Here is a 27,891-nt window from a genome sequence, read left to right as displayed (position 1 = left end):
TATTACTAACAAGAAACACAGCTTGAATCTTTTTACTGCATCGTTTCAGTCAGGCCTCATGGTATATAATACTATCAGTTCCTCAACTGGAGCAACATTTATCACCTGTAGCTTTAATTTCAAACAGAGGACATACTATATTCATTCAAAAATAACATCTTACCATTTATTCCTAAATGGAGCAGAACTGAAAATAGTGTTCAGCTAAATATTCATGCCAGTCTTGAAAGTGAACAAACCATCTTCACAGGGGATGTTGCATTATGTTGGCTGATTCTGTACAAATTAACATGTTTATTAACAATTTTTAACAAATTAACAAATTATTGTTTCTTGTTCTTACATTGTCTTTTCTTGGATCCTAACAGTCATTTTTCAGCATTCTCTCTTGCCCTTTTGGTCAGGCTGCCTGGAATTTCTTTGTGTGTATAATTGCATAGTTCATAATGTATTTGTTGGAATTATCTTGTAAAAGCAATTAAGTAGCAATGCATAATTTAAAGAAATGACAGAAGCAAGCATGTGCATATTATCCTGTTGAAGTTCACCTTCCTTGTTGAACTTCACCTATTATAACTCTTCCTTCTTTGCTTGAACAAAAATCCTTTTTGTAATCATTGATAGGCATAGAAATACCCACCTCTTGCTTCTGTCTTTCATTGCTCTCTTTATTGTGATAATATTTTCAGTCTTTGTCAGATACTGCTCTTTGGAGGAGGATAGAGATAACATTGTGATTTTTTGGCACAGAGATCTGTATTTCACTTAAAGAAACATATGTATGGATAATGGACAGGGTTGTGAAAAGTTATGTAAGTTAATGAAAGAAGAGTAGTGGAATTAAGAAGATGTTTTCAGGAATCCAATGAGAAGGAAATAAGTTTCACTTTCTAAATAAAGAAGCTTTTTGCCTGTTCCTCCAAAGTCTGTGAAAGGATGCTTAAAAAAAAATACTCAAAGAGCTAGTTTATTTCTGTATCTGTTGAATCCTAGAGATGTTGCTAGCAGCCATCATTTCAGTGCAAAACTCAACCCAGCCCTTTGGCTTTTGGGTTGGAGTTTAAGAGTTGGGTTTTTAATTTTCCCATGAAATTACCCATAACTTCCAATACCTTTTTTTCATAATTTCTTTGGTTTATTTTCATTTTTTCTATAACTTCACAAAGTAGTATGAACCAATAAAAATTACTCAGTTTGTTATTTTGCTCACCTAGCATTTGAATGATCTGGAAAAAAAACATGACTGACAATTACTATTCAGACTTCAAAGATACACAATCAGTACTTTGTATGCATAGGCAAGAACTTAATGCTAGTTTAATTAAAGTCTTAACAGTCTGATGAAATTTTTTTTTAATTATTATTGCGGTAGAGAGTGATACAGCACATCTAGTTCAAACAATCAAAAATTAAAAATATGTAATGTTCATACCTTTCTCTTTCTTTGATATATTTTATTGCTCACTCTTGCACAGCCTTTTGTGATCTGAAGGTCAGTGGGTTCTGCATTGCAGAAAATCTACTATTGCAACTGCTTGTAGGAGTCTTACAGTAACATTCATTTCTTTCTCCTCATTCCGGAATCCAGATGGGATCTGTCTGTATGTTTGTTAACATGTTGTACACCTTGTTCTTACCACTGATTTCAAATGCATGTGACATCTCTGTTACCCTTACGACTGGTTTTGCCACACTGCAAAGATTTCTTTCCTTTGGTGGTGAGTAACTTCATAGCTATGGAGCCTCTGGTGTCATGCAGTGCCTGTAATTACTTGGACTGCTTGTTATTGGAAGATCATTCACAGAGTGAGTGATTGCTACTGGTATCTCTAAGAAATAAGCTTCTAGCTGACACAGCTACCCCTGCTCTCCTCCCCACCACCAAAACCTTGCCAGGTAAATCCTATAAAAGGTGTTATACCACATAGCTATAAAAAACTGAACAGCTGGTGCAACAAAGGTGATAGTAACCTGGTCATTTGGTAACTTCCCTTTAGAGCTTAAGTTATCCTGTAAATATTCAAAAATAAAATATTCTGTAAATATCCAAGTAACCAGGCAAAAACAAATGATGCCCATGTCATTAGCTTGATCCAAAGGCTGTGTCATGTTCCAAGCAATGGTAACACTGTGTTAACAGAGGTACAATGCTAAAACACTATTGGCAAAATACTTTGTTTTCATTCTGAGCATTGGCATGTAACAGATGCAGAGGTTTGTTACATTAACCAGCACACAGTGTTTGTCTCCATTTGATGCTTTTCAAGTGGTACCAGGTACCCTGAATTTGCTTTCTGTGCTTTCCTCCAGGGACTTCTGAATGTGTGAGTGCTAGGCTGTTTTGTACAGCACAGGAGGGAGAGTAGAAGTTGAGTGAATGGACTTAAGAGTAACAAAGGTGCAAAAATGTTACACCTAGAGCAAATATTCTGTGATAAATGTTGAAAGACTGAGAAGGAGCAAGAGTGATTTTAACAGTTATGGGCAGTCAAAGGCAGACAAGTCTCAAAAAACCTGGGGTACTGTAGAGAGGCAGAAAGGTTGCATCCTGCTTGAATTAAAGGGAATTATTTTTTTCAGATAGTGGTTTTTTGTTTGTTTTAATCTTCTGAAGCTATTTCAATCTGAAAACACATAGAATATTGTGAATACCAGCATAGGAATTATTCTGTTGTAACTTGATATGCATTTGGAGCAATAAAAAAATTCCTGTAGCTTATCATGTTTACGAAAGGCATTTAAAATAATTTCTGGCATGATCATTAAGACTTTTTGTGGGCATAGGTACTGTATGCATAGTGAAACAGTTGGTTTTGAGCAGATAGGAGCTTATCTTCTGAAACTGAGTTTACCCAGTTTTAAGCAGTAGGTTTTAGGTATATTGATACTATTTGGTCACTTAACTAGTTTAAACTGCTCAGTATGCTCTAGACTTTTAGGTAAGTGTTAAAACTTAGGAGGATAAAGCCAGTAAATAATATGTTTTATGAAAGAAACAGAAAGTGCCATTTCTATCGCTGACCTACTACTATTTATTCCTCAGTAGAAGTGCATGAGAACTATATCCAGGCTGTGTATTTGGCCTCCATTTCAAAACCGTGCCCTCTTAGTATTAATTTACTAATTTTTAGTGATGGAAACTTCTTAAGAGTCAACAGAATATTAACATTAATGATAAAACAGTAAGAAGGACCATGAAGGGAAAGGATTATAGATGAGATTTGTGAAGCAGTAATGTTTCTTTTGTATCATGCAAAAAGGTATTAAAATGAAAGTAGAATCTTCTGGATACCAACAATAAAAGGGAAAAAAAAAAGTTCTGTTTGGTGCTAGTAAATGCATTTAAAAAAAAAAGCCTTGCAAAGATATATTTTTGTGTGTGCACCTATTAAATCATGCTGGAGTTGAAAGTGCATGAATTAGATACCATATTACAACTTTATATTCAGCACCAGCTTTATTACTTTCGGGGAGAATTTCATTTGTCTAAAGACACCAAGGAAAAGCTTGGTGGGGCTGTTAATGATAAGTTTAATGATGAAATTAAGTAGTAGTTTTGTATTTGATACTATGTGTAATGGTGCATGCATACTATCGAATATTTGGAGAGAAGTGCCAACACCTGCACTGACATATTACATTTTAAGCAAAGAATGGGGAAAGCACAACTGCATGAAACAGGTAGTGGCGATAGTAAGATCTTTATGTCTCAAACACATAAAAAAATTTTAAGTGCACACATCAAGGACATGAGCTTCCCAATGTGCAGGTATTAAAAAGCATCAGTGTGAATAGAACTTTGTGTATGTCTATTTCATTTTTAAGTCTGTGAAATGATTCAGGAGAAAAAAATTAATGCAGAGACAAATCTACTACAGGAGCCCTGTTATGTTATTAATAAATTCTGCCAAGAGAACCCCTAAGAAATTGCCAAATTTCAGATATTACAGAAACAAAGACAACATGGAAGAAGCAAAGTTTCACTGGTTAGAGGTAAAATTTGCAAAACGGCAAGTTCAGTAATTTTGTCAGGCTTCAATGAAGTCAGCTTTTGAGATTCTGTATGTTTTGCAAGCATCCAGATAGCCCAAAAACACACTCAGGTAATTGGACAGAAATTTAACATTAACAAAACAGTTGGCTTTTCAGACATTTTCATGCATCTGCTCATACTCCCACCATCACAAGTTTCTTTGAAGGCTTGTACTGTCCTCTGACCTTGGTTCATATATATCTATATATACATACATACATATATATATACATCATATACACACACACACATATGTATAGCAAAATAAATCCAGGAATGTTTAATCATTCTGATACCCAGACAAAAGTGAGCCCATTTTCTTCTTTGTCAGAAGCATGCTGAATTGCAAATGTAAATATAAAACGAGCTGAAGCTATAGGTAACATTACTTATGGGAGTCTGGAAATTATGAGAGCATTTCAGTGAAGTCAAGGCAGGGCTAAGGTTGTGTCATTTGTACTTTCCTGGTTTTAATTGAGATTTGGGACTGAGTGTCTTATGGTGCTTCAGGAGATGCTCCAGTGTGGGCTCTCCACGGGCTGCAGTTCCTTTAGGGCATATCCATGTGCTCCAGTCCAGTTCTCTACAGAAGCCACAATGTTTATGTCTTCTTCATTCCCTGGAACATTTTTTCATCCTTCTTCGCTAATTTGGAAGTTCACAGTGCTTTTTCCTCACCTTTTGCCTTCACTTCTCTTCATGCTGGTGTTTGTTCTTGCTCTTCAATATGTTTTCATGGATTTTTATGGATCCACTGAGACTGGTGGTGTTGGTGATGACTGCTGTGCATACATCCGTTGACTTCCATTGGTGCTTCAGGCCAAGAGACCTCTTTTTTCGCTGCAGGAGTTGGGCATTGCATCACTTTAGGAGGAAGGGAAGAAATTAGTTGGTTGATCCCATTCCTAAAGACCAGGTTTTTCTGTTTTCCTTTCTCTTGTTTCCATGTCTGCAAATTTCTCTTGCTGTTGGAAATATTTGCAAACCCTGTTAGTGGTGGGGCTTTTGTTCTGGCTCATTATTTTCCCCTGCTGTTACTCCTTTGCTCATTTCCTTTTATCTTGCTGTATTGTTTTTATTCTCTCTCTCCACATTACAGTCCCATTTGGCTCATCCTCTCCTTTCTTTTCTATAAAACATGATTTTTATTACCCATAAAGCATGCTTCTAAAACTTCAACAATACTAAAAACTGGAAAGTCACACTTTTTCTTGTAAATGCTGTTTTGCCTCAATCTTTTTCTTATTTTTAGGCAGAAGGAAAGAGAGAAGACATTTAAGGCAAAATTACCCATACAGGACAATTCTCAGGGACTAGGAAGTGATACCTTTTCTTTCTAGTTCTTAATGCTAGTTGCTATGTTCAAAATCTATGAAAAGAAAATAACGCCATTTTCAATTCTTGGCAGGTGAAGGTATTTTTATTTATCTTTTTATGTGCCTAGAAAATTATATTGGTTTATTTATATTGTACCAAAAAAGAAATTCCTGTAGAAATTGTTTATCCACTATTTGGTTTTCCTGAACTATTTGTAACATACTCTGAAACGAATATCAAGGAAGCTGTACTGTGTGCTGCCAGTTTGGATTGCATAGACAACAACCATTTTTAGCTGACCATGCAGATACACAAATTAATTAAAATGCTTTTAGATTCCTTTTGGGATCTGCAAAAAGCTTTTTAGACTCCCAAAAAATGCTTATTTTACATTAATACCATAATATATTGGATTTTCAGCAGGTCATGCCACTGGCTAAACACAGAATGATTTCTTCATATTGGTCATGTCACACATTTGTGGAAGGTCCTAGGACAGTAAATGGGAGGATACAAAGAGGGGACTAATGTGAGATATTCCCTATCCATAGTGCTGACCTGGACTTCAGAGAAGATCTCACAGTTCTCGTTGCACAACAAGAAGATTGCTTCAATTCTTGAAGCTCTTTAAAAGTCTGGATGAGTTACTTAATGTTATAATGTAAAGATAGGGAAATTTAATATCTTTACAACATTGAGCAGCATTCCTTCTGAAGACATTTCTGCTTAATTTCTATCCTGCACTGTTCCAGCTGTTACTCCTCTTGCCCTTTGGTTGTAAATTTTGAATATAATATCCACTTTTACTTCTGATAAAATTAATTAATCTGTGATTAGTATAGGAATTTCTCCATAAGCATAAAAAAACATGCTCAAAGACTTGGGACCATGTGTTCATAAAATATCCATCTTATTCTTGTATTAATTTGAGAAAATTATTGCAAGACCAAATAAAAATCTCATTAAATGCACCAGGCAAATCATACCCACTCAAGATTGTGCATGGCAAAATTTCCCCTCCTTTTCATGGGAGCCCTTTTAAAGGCCAGGTTGTAGAACTGCCCTGTTGTCTAGGTCATTCTTGCCCAGGGGAAGCGTGCTGCTGCTTCAGACATTCTTCGCCATCAGACTGAGAAAACTACAGAAATATTTGCAGTGTACAGCTCAATACCTGTAGCCAGAGGAAGCTCTGTTTTGATTGAAGGACAAGGAAATGTGAGCAGCCTGACTCAACCTCCTTGTTCAATTTGGGATGCCAGAACATTATATTGAACTACCCTGAGGCTATAGGGTGAGTCTTTCAAAATCTCTTCTGCACATTTTCTAGTTATTTGGGGTTTCTTTGCACATCATAAGCTTTTTTTTTCTCTTCTTTTTTTTTGATAAAACTTATTAAATATAACCCCAACAATAATGTGACATTTCATTCTCTAACCCTTATTTGCATACATTTGTTTTACTCTGTGTGTGTGTAACAGCTGATGCTGATATTTCAAATAAATACCAGGAAATCTCCCACAGTGCATGACATTTTTTCCCCTCTTACACCTCTCCCAAGACTGAAGTCCAGGTCAGTTCTCACAGGTTAACAAATGCATTATTTCTGGAAAAGGTCTGCTGCCTACAGGAAGCTATTTTCTTTTGGAAGGTGCAAATGTGGGCGGCATTGGGGTAGGAATCAGGAAATTTACAATATATTTCATGGAGTGTTCAATTTTGAAAGATTTTTTTTTCTATCTTTCTCTGAAATGTTTTTGGGATATTTCCAGTGCTTTCACTTCCTAGTCTTTTAAGATTGCCTCCTTGACCCATTACAATTCTCTAATTCCCTAGTCTCTTTTCCTCCCTGTATTTTTCCTTTTTCCTTCAAAACTTTTTCTTTGTCAGCACTTTGGTTTCCGTGCTACTCCTGTGCTCATTTGTGAGCAGTCATCTCCTCCATCTGCAGTTGTCATTCTTGCTCAGCATCTTTCCTTGAAATACTTCTTTTTTATTTTCTTTGGAATCATATTGATAGTAGAGAACCAGTAACTTAAAGTCTTGAAATGCAAGTATATGGAGGTACCCATGAAGCCAAGAGAGAACATTTTTGACTGTAGAATAAAATTTCCACTTGAAAAAAGTTACTGTGTAATTTTTACTAACACTTTTTTTGCCTTACTCAGCATCTCTATCAGTTATTGCAAAATAGGTTGTATGCCCAGGTTGAGAAAATAAGTTACATCAAAGATTGTAATAAAACCTTTATATATATATATATATATATATATATATATATATATATATATATATAATTTCCCCCCCCCCCCCCCCCCGGAATTCTCCAAGCTCTTGGCTGGTGTTAAGTTACTGCATCTGGTATGGATTTCCTGAATGCATATTGAATTAGCACATCGCTATTACTGAGGCAAGTAAACTTTGGCTGGTACACAAGTAATAATGAGGATATTTAAATATTGTGACACTTTCTCCTACTGTTGGCTGTCATTTTCATGTGCTTTGTCTTCAGAAGCCAGGATCTGACTGCAGAGTCAACATCTGTGGGCAGGTTTCAGCTGTAACTGACAACTGAAGGACCTACATGATGGACTCTGCACTTCCATCACAATCTTTACTACATGTTTCTGTCTCTAAATCAGTGTTGCTTTGGTCCTTGCACCATGGGGAAAAAGCCCTGCCTGTTAGGCCTGGTTTTGATAACTGCAGAGCTGTCATAGAATTGCAGTGACCCTTGGAAGTGCAGGAGATTTTACTGCTTCCTTGCCTGCTAATTTCTATTATTTTGCTTAACTTTAGTCAGAATTAAATAACCAAGAAAACCCACATGCAGGGTTTCTTTTAAAATGTTCCTTTAAAATTAGTTTGCTGAACTCTGTGGGGATAAGGCAGGTTTTGGGAGAGAGAATATTTAATCCACAGGGCAGTTTAGATTCTCATGCTTAAATTCAGGCTTTCCTGGATTGGTTAGAAAAGGTCCACAAGGGAGCCAGAATGTGTCTCTAGTTTGCTTTATTTAATCACCAATTTGATAATTGCTATTTTTCCATGTAAAAGATGGTGCACAAGCACTAGACATAGCATGATATACAAAAGCTGCCTCCTCGTTGTAACTGTTTGAATTCAATGCAACCTTTCCAAAGTAGTTGATCAAATGATACGTGATTATAAGAAACAGTGTGCTGGTGTTGACACCCTCTTAATTTCAATTTACCAAGGTAGGAATTGGCCGGTAGCAACTCTGGCTTTTACAGGTTGATGAATAGCTAGGCTTGAAAAGCTTTCTTTTTTTTTTTTTTTTTCCTTTTTTTTTTTTTTTTTTTGTCTAAATTAGTTATGAGGCCTTGAGGTTAGGCAAAGTTGGCAAACCAATTTGTGATAGTATATGAGCATACTACCTACACAAGGATTATAATTTCATTTCTAGCTCTAAATGGAACCCAAATCCAAAGCACAGCATAAAGTATCAAAGTATCTCTATGGCTTATATAAAGTAAGATATCCAAAGGGCTTTTGTCTTGGGTCTCTTTTAGTAACTTAGTTTAAGAAGGGTAAAGTTGCTTGCTGCAATAAGTATTAACTTTGATAACATCTTTGATAACTACATCTTCCTGTAGTTTTCTTGTTTCAGAAGAACAGTTAGTTTTAGCAGTGTAATACACCACTAGGCTCTAAGGTAGCTCTAAATTATATTTAAGATCCAGATCCTTCTTTTAGCAAAATATAAACTTCCATCTTTAACAGTATCTTTGTCAGTGAACTAGGTTAGATCAGCACACAGATTCTTACCTGGAACTTAAAAGGAGATGTTTTATATACTGAATTTTGTTGCACATCAGCCCAAGTACAAAACTGTTTTTAAGTACCAGCTGTGGTTGACATCCTCCAAAAACCTTAATGTTGATTGTGGATTTGTATCAAGATAGCTGTTGAAATGTTAAATATCTTTGTAATGTAAATGACACAGGCACAACTTTTGATAAAAATATGAGGAGCTGGTAGGTTTGTAGAGGAAATAATAATTTGTAAGTCTGGAGGATGGGATTTGGTGTTGCCTTTATTTTTACTTTGTAGAGCACTATTTCATGAGTGCAACTCTTTTTGTCCCTCATTGTATTCTCAATTAGCACAATGGAGGTTTTCTGGTGTGAAGCTTTTGTATGTGAAAGGTGCTAAAATCTTCATCTTGTAATGATAAGTATTAATTGTTGTGCCACTTTGTATGAACATATGCAACTGGCATATTCTAGACATGGGGACTTTTCACTGTATTTGCCTGAAAGAGGGTTCACCATTGCTAGAATAAAAATCTCTTTTGCCTCTTTGTCTTTAAAAGGCTGCTGTGTCAGAGATGGAAACCATCCTTTTTTTATTTTTTTTTTTCTTGTAATGGGATTGAAAATTGAATATGCTGTTCATTTATTTGTGTGAACATAAACAGAATAGCATGATTTTTTTTTGTGCAGTTCCTGTGAATGCATATGCCAAGATGAAAGTAAAAGCTATTTGAAGATTTTAAGAAATAGGGGACAGAAATTGCTTGTTGCTTTCTTTGTTTAGCCCTCCAAATTAAAAAAAAATATTAAAATTTATGCCTTGCTCTGGATTTCTATGGCTTTTATGTCTTATTGAAGGTTCTGGTCAGACCTCATTTTGTGATAAAACTCTGCCTTACATGGAGGGGACGCTGTGTGAGTATTGAGCTCTGTCACTTCTGAGGCAGAGAAGTGAATATTCTGTCACCTTTTCTCAGCTGTCACACTGAACCCTGGTATCCTGGTCTGTGCAAAATAAGAGCACTTCACCAGGGAATTTCGGTCCATCATAAGCCATGTGCATTGCACTGCCTTTTGTGTGGACACAATCACATGCCTTTTGTATATTTTTGCTATGAAAATTTCTGAATTGATACTGAAGTATGTATTTATCCTTGTTGAAAAACATTCTTTTCTTAGAAAAGTGGTGCTGACTTTGGTTAGTGTGTTACTTGAGCAAGTGTGATTCATGGTTAATCTTCACTTGCATATGCTTATTGCAAACACTAATTAATCCTTTTTGCAAAGACAAACTATGATTAATGCATATCCTTAAAATTTACACCTAATTAGTCAGAATATAATCTTTACATTTTTATAAATAGAACTTAACATTTTGAATGTTGTAGATAATAAGCAATTTTCTGAACTTACATTTTCATGTGCTAATTAATGGCTGCTTCATTGTATTTACATTTGCAAACAGTTTTTTTCTAATTACTCAGTGCTCTCTGAACAGAGGAAAATAACATAAACATTTCACATCTGATTTTATGTCCAGCTTCATCTTTGTTAAATTAAAATAGTGGCTATATTGCTATAGATTTAATTGAATTTGCCTATACTAAAAAAGGAGGGAAATTCTGAACTTTTATCCTTTTACTATATTGATGAATTTTATTCTTGGAAAGGTAAACCCTTACATAGTAATAAAGTTGATTACAGCATGCTAAAATGCATGGGTCTGTATGCAATATAACAAATTTCTTGTGATAATAAATATCTTAGTAATAATATCTTAGAATTTTTTTAATATGTACACTTTTTTTGTCTGTTCTTAAATACAAGATTTTGAGATCTGGACAGTCTAAAATTCTGAAGGAAAAGAAAATTTCTCAGAGACCTTAATTTTTGATTCTGTTTCCAAAGGCAGATTAAAAAGTTCATATGCACATTGTGATGAAATGGATGATTTGTACAATGTGGTAGTTAAAGCAAACTACTAATTTTCAACTAAAAATAAAAGCTAGCAGATATTATTTTTGCAGCTGGTCTTTTAGAAACTACTACTTTCTAAACTAAAGTAAAACCCATAGCTGAAACCCAATCATTATAGTGTATTTAAATCCATTCACTGCTTTCAAATAATTTTAAATTCTTTTGGTTCCCTACCATAAGTCAAAAAAATGTTTTTTGTAAACATTTACTATCAGTAGGTAAAAAATACACTTCAACCATCTCATAAAATCATAGCTATTAACAATGATTGGTGCTTATATGCTGCTTAGTGAAATATTTTTTGTTTTGGTTATTGGATATGCCAGTTACAGTATAAATAAATAAATCTGAAATTATTGGTAAAGACTTTAAATAAGTTTGATCTCAGACATTTTATTATTTTAGTTGTTATATTTTCTACACTACTAGTGAGAGTTTCTAATTTAAATAAATGGAAGATTCCAGGGCAGGTCTTGACATTGCTACCAGTTGTAACACTGGCCTGCATAATGTGAGATGTAATGCAGGTCAGGGATGAAGCCTGCTTTTTACCTCTAGTCGCATAATTCAGTGGTGTGGCTGTGGGTAAATTATCTGCATTCAATATGTGGAAAGCTGCAATACAGACTGATTAAAAGTTACATTTATAAAAACTCCATGAAATACCTCAGTAAGCCTTAGACCTTATTCAAATAAACTAGTGATAGCTTTAGTTAGGCTATCCAGTGTCATTTCTCCTTGGACAATTTTTCTGTCATGTCAGTCAGTCTATGGATTGCAGCTTTTGGGCTTGTAATTACACTTCGTAGTATTTTACAAATGACCAATAGTTTTAGTCTTTTTTTTTTTTTTTTTTTTTTCCTGTTATAGTGTGTCTTACTCATTCTTCTGAGTCAAAAATGGGCATCAGTTTTAAGGAACAGTTTTGTGGGTTATTTTCCTGAATGTTACAACTCTTTATATGCTTTTGGTTTGTTCATTAATTGCTCAAAACAAGTCTCCAGGGCAAGCTTCTGACATACTTCCACTGGAGGGGGATTCATGACATGTCAAACACATAGGGCAGTGATGTTCCCCCCCTCACACAGCCCCCAAATAATCAGGCTAGCTCAGAGATCAGAGGCTGTGAGGGGAGGAATATCAGGAGATGACAAAGATTTCCCAAAAGAGGCTCTTACCCCGAGATAAGTTGGCTCAGCTCTCTTTATTCTGTGATGTCCTTGTGGAGAGCAGGGCAAGAGGACGAACAGGAAATGTCAGGGGTCTATATAGACTTTGTACAGGGTGGGCTTCTCTGGCTCTCTGCCAACCCCATTGGGGCAGAAAGGCGGGATACAGGGTTATCTTGATCAGAGTCACAGGCTCCCGGGGAAGGGGAAACAGAATGCCCATGAGCTCACTGTAACAGGGCAGAAAATAAATTGAGCTGAGAACAACAAAAACTCTTCTCCTTCCTGAGGTTTATGTGGTATTTGAAGGTCTGATTTCTTAGTAGTGTTTGGTCCATTTATGACTACTGAGATACAACCACACTTCTTAATGCACCGTATTTTTTTTTTTTTTTAATTGTGATTTATTGCGTGGGGGTTTTCTGTCTGGAAAAAGATAAAAATTCTGTATTCAACCATGAAGCATTATTAGGATCAAAGTAGGAAGACAAGGTCCTCTCAAATGTTTTAATCAAATGTTTTCATTTACTTCAGCAAACTTGAACCTAATCCTCTTTATGCAAGTTTTCATTGCTAGTTGCATCTATGTACCCTTCCACAGACTGTTTTTTCCCTTCTTATAAGTTTTGAAATCAAGCTCTTTGCTCTTAACCTCCTCTTAATTCTCCAGGTCTACAAAAATCAGTTTAATTCATATCCACATGTTGTGACACTGCTGCGACACTGAAATCTTGGCGGTTTTCTGTACAATTGCCTACCTCATATTACGTGTGTAATTTCCTCAACGTTTTACCTTTAAAATAGGCAGATCTTTTTCACAAGTAAAAATCTGATCTTTATGTTCTGACAGTTATTACTCTAAAATTTGTCTGCTTTTGTCTGTTTAAAGATTTTTTGGACAAAAGTCTTCAAAATCAAAACACCCTGTAATATAAATCGAACAACTTTCCCTTTACTGGGATTCAGTTTAGATAGTTTACAGTTATTGAGTAGGTTCCTCTTTCACAATATTTTTAAACCTTAAAGTGCATCATTTATGTGTTGTTCTTAAAATAATGTTGCTATTGAACTTCAAGAGCTGTCCACAAGTTGTGATCCAATGGTAATTTATGTAATAGTGTTTGCCAGGGACTTGCAAGAGCTGGAAGTAATCACTGCTAAGGCAATTTGAGTCTCCACATGTGTCCTCATTTAGGTATTCACTTATGCTGTCATAATTACTTAAATGTCATGTTTAAGCATTTCATCTTTTTCAATGCCTTAAAAGAGCCAAGTGATTACAGTGGCAACTCCAGTTACCTGCAGGGAGGGAGTGCTACATTTTGTATATATGTATGTACACACATGTGGATAGAAATTTAACCCCAAGACACCCTAAATAATCTCTTTTGTCAACTGGGTGCTGGTAAAGTTTCCTGAGATTGCTGCTGTGTTTTGGGACTGCATTTAAAGACTGGAAATTAATAATCTGTGAGAGTCCGAAGGAGCTAGAAGGACATGAGCAAAAGTTAGGAAACCATCTCTTGTTCAGAGAATTTGCTGGAATCTAAATAACTTAAGGAAAACCATACTAGAGACTGACATGAGACATTCTAAGCTTAGAATTTCTGTAAAAAAAAATTCAGTAAAAATTTGTTTGTGTATCAGTTCTTTTGCAGCTTTAGTGAAGTTGTGACAGTTGAGACAGTGCTAAATGAAATTGAGACAGTGAAAGCTAAATGGGAAAGAGGAAAATGTTGATAATTCTTTATTAATTGGAACCTGGGAAACAAAAAATATTTATTGGCAAAAGCAGCCTTCAGTAATACAGATCTGAGGTTACCTGAGAAGGATCACCCTAGGATTCAGTTCCATCACAGAGTGACATCTGACTTCCTGCTGCCCCTTTCAGTCATGCTGAGCTGCTCACTCATCATATGAAGTTATATCTTCACTTGAAAAAGTGAACTGTTTTCTACTGGCTGCCTCAGTTTGAGAGCTGTTTAAAGCCATGTCTGGCAGTTTAAAGAGCAGTATCATGAAATTGGGAAGAGGAGGTGGTTATGGGGAAGACTAAAACCTACTTGAATATGTGATTCACTCCATCTAAACCTGTTATTGACAGTTTGCCAGTGAATTTGCACTAGCTCTACCCAGACAACCTGGAGAGCCAATCCAGCATGGTGTTCACTTCTCTATTGGGTTTTGGTGCCACTGCCTGAGGTCCTGCCCAGGCTCCCTGGGGTGTGATGCCAGCCAGTCTTTTAAGAAAGGAGCAGCAGGAGCCCCAACAATACTATTGCTGCAGACTGCAACCTGCTGTGTAGCACTTAAGGTTTCCATAAAAGCAGAGGGTCTAGGGACAAGAGAGCATGAATTTTTCTATTCTCCTCCTAGTGGACAATGATTTTGAGGTGTTTGTGTGGTCCCTTGTCTTAGAGAGCTGACCATGACAGTAACCTGTGATGCAATTGCTGCTGCTTGCATTGTTCTGAGCAGGGCTGCAGGACAAGACTATGGAGTCCAAACTTCGAATTTTTGTGCTCTAGAGAAGTGATATCCCACTGGTGGAAAGAATTGAACTAAAAGTTAATCTGATACTCTGTTGATCCAACAGGTTTTTCAATGTGGGGTTAGAGAAGTCATGTCTCTGGCTTGAGAATTCACAGGGATAGGTAGAAATCAGTGTAAAGTTTAAATGGGGTAGAAATAGCTGGAGTTCAAGCCATAGCATGGGTATGGGCATGCTCAGACTTGTGCCTGGGGTGTAGATTCTTGCCAGTCTTCCTAAGTGTTTTAAATTGTGCATAATCAATCTCAAACTTCCACATAATGCAGTAAGATGATGGACTTGCTTTCTTGAATAAATTGAAGTGAAAATACTAATTTTGTTAACTGTGTTCTCAATTGGGTCATTAAAAGTAGTTCAGTTACCATATGCACCATAGTGCTGAAACCCTGAAGCTATTGAAAGGGAAGACTGAAAGATGTAGTTTTATATTTGCTAGGAAAACTCAATGCTATTAATGTAAGGCTGGTAAGAGATAAATATCTGTTCATCAATATTTCATCTAGACAAATTTATCATAATGTTTTCAGAAGCACCCATCCTTAAATATATTCCCCAAACTAAGCTGAAGTGTCTTTGTGCTCTATCCTTAATCTAGCATCCTGCAACCTCTGGAGTATAGGAGTGAGGAGATGTTTACATAGTATATTAGCTCCAAATGTTGATTTCTTTATTTTTTTGACAGCTGTTCAGTCAACTGCTACTAGATCTTCTGGGACAAGATGAATATTTTTCTTCTAGGCTGGAGGAAGGAAGAGAAGCAATCACTAATAATGTAGCTCTGCACTACTTATGGCACTCTGCCAGCAAGGTGCTAACTGAAGTGGTTTCAGCTTTCTGTGTAGCGTTGGATTTGGTCATCATGGAGCCACCATGCGAGTCACTGGGCATGGTTAGAGGGCTCCATCTGCACCAGCTTGTCCTGCAGCATCCTGATCTTTAGAGTTGGCACAAATGAGTGGAGGCATGTAAGAACCCACTGACTTCACTTTCAGTGCAGCTTGCCCCTGCAGCAGCAGGTTGGTTGTGGCAAAATGTACCACCTTGTAGTTGTGGGAGGGAAAACTACGAGTGAGACAAGATGGCACTCAGCTTTCCCCACTGTCTGTGGGCTGTGAATGTCAGTGGAAGCACCCACAGGTGCTTCTTGGTGGTGTCATCTCGTATGGGCAGCTGCTGAAGGTATGGGATGGTGACATGATGATTCTTTCTGAGAAATGGAAACATTTACATATGGCACTGAAAAGCAGTGCTTAAAAAAAAAAAACCTCAACATTTACACACTGCCAGGAAAAGTAAATAAAAAACCCAAACAAACATGCACAGTATTATTTAATAAAGTATCAAAATGAGGGATTCTGATTTTCACAGAATGCTGCAGTTGAAGTTGAGAGCATTTCTCTTCATCTTAAAATGGTACACAGTGTAAATTAGTCTATCCAGACAGAAATAGTTCATGCCTGGGTTGTAGGTTCTGTGACTAAAGCATACTGTAAATGAAAATTTTACTTTCTACACATTCACCACTCTAACTAGTTCATAGTGTTTGGAAAAAGATACAGCAGAAGTTCTAGGCAATCAGGTATTTGTTGAAGATCAAATGCTTTAATATCTTTTAGGCCTCTGAAAGGAGTGATGAGTTGATGACATGCTAATATTGGTATTTTTGTCTTATCTTCATTGCTATATTACATTATATATGTAATTGTAATACCACTCTCTGTTTGAAGGATTGTTCTGGAATTTCTATTTTACCTTTCTGTACCTGCATCTTTTTCTTTTTTTTTTTTTTTTTTTTTTTTTCCTTTCCTACAGCATGATTTAGCAGTAAGGCTCTTGAATTTAATTGTCAGAAAACCTGTTTTCTGACCTCATTCTTCCACTGAAGATGTGTGTGTTTTCACTTTGGTCATTTTTCCTTTATCTACCTTATTTTCCTTATTTTCCATTTATTGTAGTGCTTTGAATTCTCTGAATGTTAAAAATTACTCTTTATTATGAAAAAGTACCTCTTTTTTTTGTTGATATTTGCATAAAATATTTATATTTGCCGTACTGCAGTCCTACCACTTTAGTAGAGGTAACAACTCTGATGGTTTTGTGTCAGCATTTCAAAGTAAAAACAATTGTTCATGATGCAAAATGTATTCAGCTTGTTATTAGCAGTTAAAATAGGCAATTTAAAACCCCTTTCCTGTCTTTACCTAACTTGAAAAGTAGTGCAGTGAGACTCATGGTGAGTCATAAATTTTTGGCAATCCAGTAATGGAAGGATCAAAATTATTCTTTTTCCTTGTTTAGACTGAAATACTTACCAGAGATTCACATGCTTTAACCCAAGAAGTTCTAGATGGGTAATTTTTTTACTGTTTGTTATCTGTTTGTTTTTCAGAGGGAGAAGGGCTACAATTTAGATACTTTTCAATATAGTTTATTTACTGCCTCAGAGATAAAATACTTTTTAATGAATCTGGAGGATTTTAATCTGAAAATATGTTCTATGGTGTTCAGAGTAATACTGATTTCTAAGACATAATTATATCTGTTAATACATAAAAATGACAGGTGGTTTCTAAAAATAGAACTTAGTCTGGTGAAGATTATTGCTTTATGTGGGTTTGGAAGCTTAATTTTAAATCTTTTGATTACTAAATAAGGTAACTAAACAAAACAAACAAGTGAAAAATCCCTGCAAATTTGTCTCCTGTAAGTGCATGTGCAGAAATAACTTTTGCACACTTCCCCCAAAAGCTCCCTTGGTATGTGTGACACCCGTCCCTTGATTTAGCACAAATCACAGTTAAGGCACATGTGAAGGATTCTCCAGTGGTGTGTGTGGTGTTATTTTGCTGAAGGCATATGGGAGTGTGACATGGAGCCCTGTTCTGCTTTACTGTGCCATGATGGAGTTAACTTCTACTGTTGTCAATGCTCTTTTGATTAATGAATCACAAAATATGGGCCAGCTGGACAGCAACCTATCCCATGAGCCTTGTGATGTTCCCAAATCCATCATTCTTGATGTGTCTCATTTTCTCTGTGGGCTGCCATAGCCTTCTATTCCACAGCAAGGTTGAGCTTCTAAATTATCACACTTTAGATGAAAATGTGAAATACAATTTTAAAAATTCAGAATTTTCTTGTAACCAGTGAGTTCTACTGTCTTTTGTTATGGATGATCAGTCAATTGACTTGCAATTTTATATTCTGCTCTTCTGATGGGTTGGATGTTAGGATGTGCTATTTTCTTTTGATAACATATCAGCAAAATAAGCAAAAAGCATGTTAATGATATACTTTCTGAGCGCAGATAGACGTGTCTATTGGTTACTTGGGAAGTACTTCGGACCAAGTTCAATTTTGCAAGCCATTCTGTCTGTATTTTGGGCTGCTTTTATTCCTCCTAAAGTGTAGAAGAAATTGTTTGGTGTCTCCAAACACCGCCAACTCGGACTGCACCTTCTTTGGCTACTCTGTGAATACCATTACTTCAATAAAATGTAAACCCTAATTTACATTACCCATTGTAAATCCTAATGCTTGCACTTTTGTCTTACTGCCCACATGCTTTCAAGAAGATACTATATAAAGTTGGTCCGAAGGAAAATATATATTATGACAAAAAAAGTTATTTATACCTATGTATTTAAAAAATATTTTGTAGTTATACATATCTTAATGTAACAACCAGTTTAGTGAGAATTGTACTGTTTGCTTGAAATATTAGCTATCAAAGAGTTTGATTCAGGCAAATGGTGACTTCAAAATTGACCCCTGCAACAGAATTATTAGGGATAAAGAAAATGCAAAATTCTGTGGGGGCCACAGTCTCCTGTTTATCTGTCTTCACTTGTCCTCATAATTTTCTGTTGCTTTTTCAATTATACCTTTCCAGTAGGATACAGATCCCATGGTGGAGAACATGAGCTCTGAGGCAGCACTTTGTTTAAACTGTGGGAGATGTGCTGAATGATAGATAAGATGGGTAGAGCCAAAACCAGCTTGGACTGTCTTATGTGACTTCTGTCTCTTTCCTCAGTATTGGGAGATTGAGAAATACTAACGTTTGTCAATGGGGTGCTTGATCAAGTTGCAGGTTTTATTTTTGAATGAATTATAAAAAAAAAAAAGTATCTTACTCTAAAAAAAACCAGGTGTTTTGGTTTTGTTTTTTTAAAAAAAGCATGGCAAGCATGTGTCTTTTAAAAATTTCATTCTGTTTTGAAAAGATATGAAAAAATACGCCAACAGGAGACTAAGTTTCTACTTATGTACAACTGGAGATGGTACATAAGTAATTTCTGTGTCATCTTTACAGAAGTATTAATTTCTATAAAGTTACTTTTCTCATTTGATTTACAGTGTAACCAGGACTGGCTGAAAATATCAACATAAATGTGTTTCTTGGTTAATTATTTGAAAGCGACAAGGTAAAATAGTAGCAGTAAAATAACAGTTTAAAATTTATTTTGCAGAAAAACTGATATATTTCCTGGGTATCTTCAAGTTTGTGCATCTGAAAATACACTCTGAATTTATGCCAAGATACTGCATCATTAATGTTTAATAGAGAAATAAATCAAGGTATCATCAGCATAACAATGCTATAATCTTTGGATCTGAGTAATGTGTCTCATGTGGGTGGGCATCGATGGCAAGGAAGATTAGATAAAATATGCAACTTTATGTAAGGCACTGTGGGGGATTGCTGAAGATCTGGATGCTACTCTTGAGTCACAGCATAGTAATATTTATGTATAAAAACACTATAAAATCAGAGTTAGGCCATAAAAGAGACAGCAATATTAATATAAAATAAAAGGAAAGAAATCTTGACTTTGCTTTAAGACACACCAAAAAAAAGGTACAATCAAAGCCCCACTATAAAAAGAAAACTTAAACTCACAATTATTTTCTGTGCTACAATAATTTGGTTACTTAGATCCAGTAGCTTGTGTTCCATAAAGGACAAAACCAAACACTTAACTGATTTCCCACGTGAAAAGACAGCAGTTTTGATTCATGGTTGTTTATATTAGAACTGTAGATTGTATGGAGATTTATAGAGAGCCTTTCCATATATCAGAATGCTTCACTTTATCCTCATAAAAAAATTCCACTGCAGTTCTATCAGTAGCACAGTGTAAGCAGCAGCAGGACTTTCAGAAAGCTTCATTAGCTGATGATAACAGTACAAGTTTTTGATGAAGACAGAAATTTGAGGGCCAAACTACTGCTCTCCACTGTTTGTGTTTGACTATACCTTATGTGTCTTAAGATCCCCCCAGGGTCTGATAATCAAAAGTCAGTCTGTCTGAATTTGTTAGAGGAGGGCAGCCAATGTTTTTCTAAATTTTGTCCTTCTGGCAGCCTGTAAAATACAACCAAATTTTGTAGGGAAACTTGTCAACATATTCCAAGCTACAAACAGAGGAGCAGTCTGCTAGAGAGCTTCAATCTACTTTTAAGTTTTTGGAATTGCAGTTGCAGATTTTGCAGTTTTTAATATTTAGGAGAGCAGTGGGTTAGCTGTTGGTTTTATTTTCAGTCTCAGATCCTTCACTGCATTGTTAGTGCTATTGTGCATTTATATAAAAACATAAATCTAATGCTTTTTATATACATAAAGTTTAGCTTATCTCACTTAGAGGTGCTAAGTAGCATTTTCTTATTCTCAATTTGGTAATTCTTATTAACATAGGCCCACTTTTTCTTTTCATCTGTCTAGCACTTAATCTTCCCACATATTGCATCATTTGCAGGTTTAATTAATGGCTTCTTCATTTAATAACTATTAGAAGTCTGGTGAAGCTTTAACACTCATCTAACCACTAGTGGAGTAGGCTGTGTTCCATCTACACTTGATGAAATTCTGTTACCATCAGTTTTACTTATTAGTTGGCACTGGTTGTGATTCATCTCAAGCCAAATTAGTTCAATCTTGTTGTTAAACTTCCTGACATGATTTACCAGTCACATTCATTGCTTTATTAAATGTAATAAAATGTCTCGAATCAAGAACATGAGTAATTCCAGAGATTTTTGCATTGGTTTAAGTGACTTGTGAAAATTAAACGTTTTGGAAACATCAGGTTAGACAAAAAGCAAATACAAAAATCTGATTTTGTAGATAGAACTCTTCCAACAAAGTCTAAGTGGCCCTGATCATTGACTTGGGAGTATTTGAAGTGCAACATTTTCTAAGCTATTATTGTTGTCTTAATACTGATAATTCAATTACGTACCTAGGAAAATACAGGAAAATGGAGGCTCTCACTGAAATGCTTATTTTCTATCATAAGTGTTGTGCTCTGGTGCAGCCTAAGCAGGATTCCAGAATTTGTAGGACCTTTTTTCTCCTCTGATTAAAAGAAATCTGATTCAAACAAATACAGGCAGTTGATCCCATGTCTATGTCTAGATCCTCTATTTAGTTATTCCTAAAATATTTTTTGTTCTCTCTTTTTTTTAACAGCTGCAGCTTTCTAAATTTGAAAACTGCAGTTTTTCTCTGTCTTGCAGGTATGTTAAATGGTTGCTTTCTCTCTAAGAAAATGATTTTTGAGTTATGTATGTATGAACTCTTAGGTTAAGGATCTTCATGTTTCCTCACTCATAATACCCTTAAAATGCCCAGAGAGGTCTCTGGGAAACAGAGTCTGTAATTCAGTAACATATTTAATATATGTATTACCTTTTTTCATTTTGTAGAAACCTAAGCTAGGCAGAAGTGCACACACTCTTGAGTTTTGTTGAGTTGGAATGGAAGCACTAAACTATCCTTCCTCAGGCAGGAATGGAAATTTATAGCAGAGCTAGAAGTGGAGCCATAATACTTTAGAATGTTATCTTGGCTCTTAAGAGATAGCCATCATTCCTCCCATTTACTTTATTTATGGTTAACCAAGATGTACTATCCAAAGAAGAGAAAATATGTATGTCTTAATTTTTTTTCTGTCACTGTGTTTTTATCTTCCATTTGCATACTGAGAACTTCTCTCCCCAAAATGTAGTTTTATTTTGAACTATCTAGCTTTGACTATATCATACTTATATATCTGCAATAGTAGGAGATTATTTGGGATTTGGCAGTGAACAAATTTCATTAATTATATATACTTTTCATACTGCACATATTCTTTTCAACATATTCAAATGGTAGTAGTTGCTTAAAGAATCACAGTAAAACCACTGTGTCCTTCTGACCTCACAGTCCATAACCCTAAGCATTGCTAGCATAACAGCCTGGGATTACAGGGCTTCAGATTCTATAGCTGGCCTTTAAAAAATTCAAGAAGTTGTAAAAAGCAGACCAAGAAAAACCAGCTACAAATATACTGACTGGTTGAATTTTATTTTGCCTCAGTTCTACCCAGCTTTGTAAGAATTCAAAACTTCGTATGTACTTTCTGAGTTAATGCCTATCATAAAGTTCTAAAGGCTATTAAACAGATTTAAACTCTTCTATTTGAAGTGAGAAGACATGTTTTTGTGCACCATTAGCTGGAAGGTATGTGTAATAAAAAGAATAGTTTATTGGGCAATATTGATGAAAGTCATAGATAGTTATTTTAGTTTCCTAGAGGAAATGTTCAAGCATGTGTTTGGCTTGTACCTGGAGCTCAGCTCACGTGTACTTGATCTCAGATCAGCATCCCCTCCCTGTCCTCTTGGTGTTCCTACGATTTCCTTGTCACAACCTGTCACAAACCCATGAGTGAGTTTGTCACCACAATATATCCTAAAGCCCCCCCCCGCATAGATGTAGGACTTTGTGCAATTCTTGGCATCACCTTTCGTGAACAGGTAAATATCCAGTGCTACAGGGTTACACTGCAGTCTTTTAGTGCAGTGTATCCAAGCAGTGCTCTCTTTTATAATAAAAATCCCTATAATTGCATTTTCACATGTGTCCTATTAACCTACTGTGAAATGTGCTGACAGTGATGCATCAAGCATAAGAACTCATGAAAGTAACATTCCTTCATCACGGTTTTGGAAAAGGCCTCTATTTCATTGTCTTTTGTCTCATTTCATGAATATATTTCAAAGAAAAAGGCAGAATAGAACACAAGCTAGCCTCTAGAGAAGGGTTGGAAATGAACAGAAAGGTTTTTTGTTTTGCTGGGAGGAAAAAAAATAGTGCTTTTTTTTCTATTTGCATTTGAACTACAAATTTTTTAGCATCTACTAATAGTTTGTAAAAAATTTACCGCACACAGGCAAGGCTTATAAATATTATTTAATTTATCTAGTTATTTATTTATATTATCTACACTGCAGAAACCACATTTGGTACTGCAATAGCATAAAATCCTTTTTCTTTTTTTCATGTTCTTCATGCATGTAGTAGCTCTCTGATTATTTATATGTGCATAGCAAATAGACCCAGAAAGCACCAGTTCTGGTGAATGTAATGAGGATTGTCTCCAAAGGTATCTGATATTGTAATTGTTAACTTTGGTAAGATAAGAATTTGATCTAGGAGGAATGAATTTAAAGTAGAATTGCCAATCATTTAATCATATTTAATACACATTTTAATGTGTTAGAGACAATTATTAGCTTAAGCAATAGGAAGACCAAGATGCAGGTAATGGTAACTCACGGCAAGGCTTTCTTTACAGTTACTCTGGAGCAGAAAAAATTGAAATACAGTACTTTTAAAAGCAGGAAGACTTAATTACTTGAATTTTAGACCTTGAAACGAAAGAAACTATCAGATGATTAATATGTTTTGCAGGAAGAAAAACAGTAACAAAAACATTTTTTATTTTTGCATGACTCAGTTTAATTTGAAATTTATTGATGAGTGAGATTAAAAGAGTTATTTATTCTTTCTATTTGGTTTCTGCAACTTTTTTTTTTTCCCCAGGTCAGATAATGCTGGCAGATTAACACTCTATCTAGTGCTGCTTTTTACCTCACTATACATACTGCAATGTTGTTATAATTTAATGTGGTTGTTGGGTGGCAGGATGTTTATAAAATTTATGTTTGAGCCATAAACATAGAGAAATAATGTACAAGCAGTGAAGATGGAGAAGGACTGAATTTTCCAATCGTGAGCACAGGAGTGATAATTAAAACCCTGAACAGGGAAAGAACTGAAGAGCAGGAGGTCACAAATAAATCTGTGTGACTCTGTTGTAGGCAGCAATGTGGTGCCAGCCTCTGACAGCCTCTGTTCCTATCTGCAGGGCAAGGACAAGGACAGAAGAGTATGAGAAACCATAAACTGTCCTTCACTTGAAGAGATGTGAAGGAGGTTTCTAATTTTTTTTTTAATTCCGTTAGACTTTCCAAGATGAAATTTTTTACCCTGTCATTCTTACTCAGATTTGGTCTGTCTGTCCCCTAGTGCATCTTGTTTCTTTGAGGGGTGTGTGTGGGTGTATATATGCACATGTGTGCCTCTAAATATTCCCTGTAACACAGATTCTATGTGTTTGTAGAGGACTGTATCCCCCAAAGCTGAAAATTATGGTTTAGAAGATAAATTAGGCAGTAATTTCATTTCGGACCTGTTTCAAAATAAATTGGCACAGAATAGTTGTGAGCTTAGCAAACATTATTTTTATTCTCCAAGATGTATTACAACATAGAAATAAAAATAAACCTCAGTCTCTAAAATTTTAGAGAGCTTTTCAAAGGCTGGTACTTGTCAGCTTCTTCTGCTTGAAGATGGCAGCATAAACAGTTGCATAAACATCATTTTTCAAAACACACAGCACTTCTCCATCTTATTTATCTCCGCTTGAGGGCTAAAGCTTTAAGTCTGTACACAATTGGTGTGATCTTATTAATTTAAAGTTTTTATTAAATAATGCTTTCTGAAAATGATGGATTCCATGGCCTGTCATTGGATTGAGTTGAGTGTTGACACATCTAAGGACGGATTGTAGCCCAGGTACAGTTTAGGAAAGCACTAAAGTATTAGTTTGAGTGACTTGATGAATCCTTTCCTACTCCTATTCATAAACAAGGCAAGGTTGAAGAAGTGTTTAACATGGAAGAAATAATTTGAATTTTTGCATGTTCCATTCAAGTACAAGTTGATTTTTTTCCCCAGTATTTTAAAAATACTTTGTCAATTCTTATAGTTTATAGGCCTGGGGAAGGAAATCAGTTGTTAGAAGTATCTCCAAATTATGTCAAGGAAAATATAGAAGGGATTTCCAAAACTAAGGGCTAGATGAAAGGAAATTTGTGAATACATACAGACAAACATTATTAGCGATGGTTAAATAGTGGTAGAGATAACATAAATTACTTGTCCTAGATCAATGACAGATGAAGAGAGTTCTTCATTTCTAATAAATTCTTATCTTTAGCCTATGGATCTTATGGCATTCTCTAATTCTTATCTTACAATCAGAATAGTCATTCATAAGCATGTAATGAAAGCTTAATCAAAGTTATAAACTTTTCATTTAATCTGATCAAGAAATCAGGATTCTTTAGAAAAAGTGGATCTGTAATAAATTACTAATGAGGTTGGCAGTGAATCAGATTACTACTTTGAGAACAAAATCCGTACTGAGAGCTCTACAAAAAGAGCATGGAAAAGAAATATTTAGCTATGTTACTATAATTCAAGTAGCTTCAGCATTTACTTTGATTTTTTTTTAATAACATGCATTCAACCCTTTCATGAATGATTGTATATAGTATAACTAAATTTTTTCTAACTTTTTTTGACTCATTAAAAATGCAATTTGTATTGTGTCAAGCTTAATAATCAATTGTCGTATAAGACAGAAGCACTTTGAAATGAAAAAATAAAAATATTTTTTATCCTGTGTTCCAGAACCTAACTGTGCAGAAGAGAGTAACCTCAGCAGTGTTACTCAGTCTTCATAGGTGCAGATAAATCTCTTGTCAGATTATGTATCTATTCATGAACCATAGATATTTTTAATGTAGAATGCTGCCCTCATTATATATTTTCTACCCTTTCACTTCTTTGTTTGAAATCAAAATGCTGCTATAAGAAGATGCCATCTCTCCAACTACTGTCCCATAAAAAATTCTGCCACTTTAAAATAACAGTGGCATGAAGAAAATGAGAGAAACACTAGCTTAACTTTTAAATGTTAGTTTAAAAACTTTTAAATGTTATCTAGTTAGTCAGAGCCATCTGCTAAAGAAAGACTGATATATGTGTTAGTGAGAGAATTTCGTTAAACTTCCATTTTGATGCAGTCATCAATTTTAAGAAATCGCCCTTCTCAATTAAATGATGTCTCACTTGTTGGGAATATACAGTACTTTACATAGATGTCTTTGACCATATCTTCAGTTCCTGGGGGAAAATAATCTGTAATGAATGGATCTCACAATAATTCTTTAAGTATTTTGTGTATCAGTGGATATCTGTTACAGCAAAGGAGTGCATAGCCAAGGCACCATCATGGGACCTCATATTAATCAATTGCTTTTTGTGTTTACAGCTGCAGTGTGTTCTCTTAGGAAGCTGATGGTGGTGTTGAATTTTGCAGTGGGTTTTTCTTGGGAAATTTGCCCCAGTAAGGTCATGAGGCTAAAGAACAGGTGTATTACAAATGCCCACGGTGAGTCAGGAATACACAAGTATTCCTGAAAGCTTAATCTCATGAGTGGAAGGTATTTCATTTAAGGGTTTATAAAGTAAAATAAAGTAGGGTAGTTTACTTATGGATTGATTGAGGATTTTTTTAATCAGTTCTGGCAAAATCATTGAATAATAAGGTAGGTTAAATTGTCTGGGTTTTTTTGTCAGAGAGTCAAACGAATGCTACCTGATAGAGATGTTCTCAAGAGAGCATTGTTCCAGATACTTCATCAAGGAGCTCAGCAGTGGGTTAGAAAGCATTATTTCCTCTGTTTTATCTATTCCATTTTGGATTAAGGAAATAATACATGCCAAAGGCAGGGGAGAGAGGAGTTTAAATCCAGCAATGGGTGAAACATTTATTGTGTTAGATGCTAATTGCATTGCCATCAGAGCAAGAAGAGAATAGGAGGGAACATTACTATGGTGTCATGCTGGAGTGAGCATGACTTGTGTTGCTGATGCCTCTAAATGTAAGAATGAATTTAGATGATAAATTCTGATTTTTGAGGTTTGATGCTTTATTTTCTCTACTGTGTTTTGTTCTTTGCCCTGTGCAAACACATTTTAAGATATTATCTCTTTGCATGTGGGGGGAAATATGAATGAGAGAATGTATAAAACAACGAGAGCTAGGAATTCAAATTCTTACTGAAGGATCCATTAATGTGGCTCAGAATTTCATGGCACACTTTAAATTCACGTCAGACTGTATTGTCCTATTACTAAACAAAGGAATATCAGTTGATTATTTTTCAATTACATTTGTCTTTCAAAAGATCACAGGAGGCTGGCTATCCTTTTGGGTGTGTTTGCAGTTATCCCTAAAAGCCTGGTGAAGGAATTTTTCTTTCAGCATTCTAGAATCATCTAAATAGTTGTCAGTGTTCAGGGTCATGTTACTAATTTTTTCTTGATGTTCTTGTGGCTTCTGAGTGGATGATTTCCTAAGGGTCGTTTGGGAGAATGTTGGAATGTTTTGCACGTTCTCCCAGAGGTAGTTAAGGACATGGATGCCCAGAGGGGGCAGTCAGGGTCTCAGAACCCATGCTCTGAGCAGGCAATATGGTGTTGGTTTGGGACAGGATTGGTACAAGGGGAGTGTGGAGAAATACGGTCACAGCAAACAGCAGCAGGAGGCTATGTGATAAGGAAAGAACAGTGAGGACTGGGTAGTTCTCTACCTTATCTTCAAAATCTGCAGTCTAATACAGGGCCAGCTGCAAGTCCTATGTATTCCTGGCTTCCAAGAGACAGAAAACAGGGAGATACTGCTCCTAATCCTCCACCCTGGGCCATTATGGAGCCAGGGTGGAGGATTTGGATTTGTCTGCTTGCTACTCAGGACTGAAGGGAGTTTCTCTCAGGTGAGGAGTGCCAAGGCCAGGTACAAGAGTGCAGGACCAGGGGCACAGGCTAGGATCTGTGGGGGAAATGTGGGACTGAGGCGAGGAGGCTGGAGGGGAATGGCTTTGATGTGC

General features: G+C 35.7%; 1 protein-coding gene across 9 annotated transcripts in view; it reads left to right on the top strand.

The window, feature by feature from the left end:
* CCSER1 (coiled-coil serine rich protein 1) overlaps positions 1 to 27,891 on the top strand; it is a 617,316-nt gene that overhangs the window by 386,715 nt on the left and 202,710 nt on the right. The window lies entirely within an intron of this gene.

Source organism: Taeniopygia guttata, chromosome 4 (genome assembly GCF_048771995.1).
Source record: "Taeniopygia guttata chromosome 4, bTaeGut7.mat, whole genome shotgun sequence".
Classification (NCBI taxonomy): Eukaryota; Metazoa; Chordata; class Aves; order Passeriformes; family Estrildidae; genus Taeniopygia; species Taeniopygia guttata.
The sequence above is the reverse complement of the archived record's forward strand: the minus strand, read 5'-3'. Positions and strand labels throughout refer to the sequence as shown.